A 3916-nucleotide genomic window follows, 5' to 3' on the forward strand; every position below is an offset into this window, starting at 1 on the left:
CCAACACTTGCCCATATCAGAGGAGTGAGCATCCGGTTAGTGAGGGAATCTCTTTCTCCTCCTTGTGCAGTGGCCTCCACTCCTCAGGGAAGTGTAAAGAGCTGGAGATGTGAAAGCACCACAAGCTCATCTGCATTTTGACAGTCCCTGATGCTGTTTGGGGTCCTGTTCCCTGTACTAAATAGAAAAAAAAGTTACTTTTTCACATCTGGGCTGCCAAGATCTAATTCCCACAGCCAGAGCTGTGGGGTTTGTATGAAAGAAGCACCACTTTCAATGCACCAAACCCTTTCTGCTCCTTTTGAGCACAAAAGGTGCTCAGTGCCTGACTAGGAGGCCTGCAGTGGGTGAAAACATTTTGTCAGAGCTTTGTGGGAGAGCTGGGCACCAGAATTCCCAAACACCCAGCAAGAGCTGACCTGCTGTCATGGGGAAGAGGTGCAAATCCCAAATGGGATTGTTGGGAGTTGCAGTGGTAGTGCTCTGGTTTTAAACACAATTCTTATGAGCTTGTGGAAAGATAAGGACTCAGCACAGGCACAGAGAACAGCTATTACAGATGAGCTTCGGAGCAGTACAGAGCATTGACTCCAAGAGGATTCACACTGCAGCCTAAGTGTTTAACTGAGATAGTTATCTTTAAAAAACTCTTTTCAAGGCTTAGTTACATGGGAAAGCTGCACTGGTTTGACCTAGGATATAAATTTAATTGGTTTAGGGAAATCAGTGAGAACTCCTGTGGGAACATATTCATTTTAGCATAAAAGAACAGTGATTAGTTTGTCTTAAATTAGCTTAGCTTTAAATTAAATTAGAAGTGGTATTAATCTACTTACCTAATTATTTAACCAAGCTTTAATGATGTTGATTTAAAAACTGCCTGGAGTTAAACCAGTGCACTTTTGCTGTGGACACAAGACTTTTGACCTTGTTGTCTGAATTATGCAGTCTTCATCCCTGATTAAATTGATTCTGTAGCCACCTCCTAGAGTGGGTGTGAAGAGAAACCAACAGCTTATGTTCCCTCGAGTCTCTTAACAATAAGATCCAGCTACTTTTGGTTGACTGGATCCAAAAACCTGTTTGCAGTCTGCTCCAGGGGTGTACATGTGCATGTGTTCTTTTAACTGCCAGGGATGGTGTGAAAACCATGCAGAGTTTAGGAAATGACAGAGCAAGTGGGTGGCAAGGAAGGATCACATCATCCTCCAAGGCAATCTTCATTCCAGGATGTGAACAGCAGCTGTGGGATGTGCATCAAAGTCCTTACAGATTTTCAAACTGGGATATTATGACTGAGAATCTGAAGGAGTTACATTTACATTTTTACAAACAAATGTTTTAATGCAGGATGGCAGCCCTCTGAAATCCTCCCTGCCTTCCTCCTCCCCACCTTGAGCCTTCCAGGAGAGGAATGGTGGAAGAAGTCTCATGGCAGGCCTGTCCCAGCAGACTTCTTTGAGTTATTGTGCATGTACAGAAGGATACTCCATGTCCCAAGGCAGATGCCACTGGCATTCTTTCTCAGGCCTTGATGGTCCATTTCCCTCAGAAAAATACACCTGCTCCCTCACCTGTTCATGTCTTAAATATCCAGGTAAAGAGCTAAAGGAATATGAACAGAGCCCCAAACACAACAGAAATTAAAAAAAAAAAATCTCTAATGAAGGTGCAGCTGGTCTAGTTCAAGTCTCTGATGCCAATTGTATTAATTGTGAGATTAAGATCCAAGATACTAAATACTGATATGACTCAATTACTCATGGGATAATGGAATGCCATTCAGCTCCTGGGCTATTTTGTTCCCTCCCCATGGGGTTGTCTTGTCTGCTCAGATCATGAACTCTTTGGGATCTGAGCTTGCCCCTGCTGCCTGAGCACCTCACACAACAGTGCTCCTTTCACAGCAGCTCCCCTGGCAATCCAGCAGGACTGCCCTCACTATTGCCGTGGGCCAGTGGGAATTTTCCCATCCCGTTTCACTGGAATTAGATAAGGCTCATGGACCCTTTGAAACACATCACTCCAAATACTGGAGTGGAGCCGTGCTCCAGGATATGGTTTCATGGAATGTCAGAGGTCGGAAGCAGGAACAATCCCAGACATTGTTCCCGTTTCTAGCTCCTGACATTCCACAAAACAACCTTTCGGGTGGCTTCTATACCCATCTTCTGGCAGAGGATGTAGGTGGGGTTGGACTGATGCCTCATCTCGCTTCAGGAGCAGCCCACCAGCAAGGGAGCAAGGGCAGTACCCAGACAAATGCTGGGCCTTCTCTGCCCTTGCTACGTTATTTATTGCAGTTGGATTTCTGATTGTCACACGTGCCCTGCACGTGTTTAATCAGACAGAACAAAAGCTGGCTGTCAAACCAAACGTGGGTTGGAATGCCCTAAATATTGTCCAAGGCAGCTGCAGGTGTGAAATCTGTGGGGTTTTACACCAAGGGTTTGTGAAGAGTTGCAGTGTCAAGGAGATGACAGCATTTAATTGGGTTGTCAACCAGGGAGAGAGCAGAGGTAAAGCTGTGTCCCCAACTCTTCTCTCTTCTGCCAAACAAGTCCAAATGGATACTGGAGAACTTATTCCAGCTGGGATTCTGCATTACTGATCTCAAAGCTGCCAAAAAATGCACCTGGCACCATCTAACCCCAAAAGTAATTAAAATGTCTGGGTTAAAATATTTATTGTTGAAGCACGGCCTTTTCTCAGCATAAACTCTTTATGTGTAATATTATAAATTGGATGGATATTTTTATTTTTAAATGGAGATTTTTATCAAAATGTTTTCAATAATTTTTTTTTATTTCCACCTGTTTACATTATCATTTCTTCCCACAGCTGAGAATCTAAAACAAACTGTCTTCAAATTATCTTAGAATGAGGTTCTTCCGTGTAAATTTTGAGGCAAATATTGTGAAATTTGTCTGACAACTGAGCCAAGAGCAATCAAAGAAGTGCATGAAAATTTTACTATTTCACTTTTTGCCTCAGCACTGCAAAGGACTGTCCATAGTTTTGCTCTGTGACAAAACTGGGAGAAAAGAAGATCATGATTGGTTGGAAATGGGAAAAACAAATCATGCAGAATTTCAGGCCTGGTAAAGAGCAGCCTGTCTGCCATCAACACTCTAGAACACAACCTGGAGTGGTGGCAATTCACCACTGCATGGCCTTGAGCTGCAGGAGCTTTTTGGGCTCTAATTCAGATGCTAAGAGACCTAGGAAATGGAGGACAAATGGACAATTTTATCTTCAAAATGCCACTGTACTGATAATCCTGCTCTGCAGATTCATAAAAGGTTGCTCCATTAAGAAGACCACTTGCTTTGCTAAAACAGAATATAAGATACTAATCAAACTAAAAATAGTTCAGAATATAATCTAAACAAGTTAATTCTGAATAAGTCTAACTGGTTCAAAATGGTTATTGGTCTTTAAAATTTTCAGACATTTAGCTTGGTAATAATTTGTAAGATTTTGCTCTTGTGGTGTTTCCAAAGATGAGAGGCTAAGCTAAAATTAAAACAAGATTTTTTTAGTATTGCCAAAAGTGAAAGAAAACTCCCTGTTTTCCAGGCAGGTACTCACCATGGGTTAGGAAATTGGTGGTTCAAATGTCACGGGGAAATGGCATGTCAGTGCAAGTTCTTTAGTGATCAATAAAGTATTCTGCATTCAGGCTTCACAAAAAGGTTTCTGAGAACCTTCTCAGACTCCCCGTGGGACAATCCTTTGACATATTCATTGACACCTACTGGGGTAGTTGTCTTTTTAGTTTTGCCATAAGACAGCAATTTGCCACCTCATTATCAGTGTGATTGATGAGAACACCATCTGAAAATCTGTCACATGATGATTGTGGGCTTGACTGCCTCTCTAGATTGATCTTCTTAGAGTCATACACTGATGTGCA

Source organism: Passer domesticus, chromosome 6 (genome assembly GCF_036417665.1).
Source record: "Passer domesticus isolate bPasDom1 chromosome 6, bPasDom1.hap1, whole genome shotgun sequence".
In the NCBI taxonomy this organism is placed as follows: Eukaryota; Metazoa; Chordata; class Aves; order Passeriformes; family Passeridae; genus Passer; species Passer domesticus.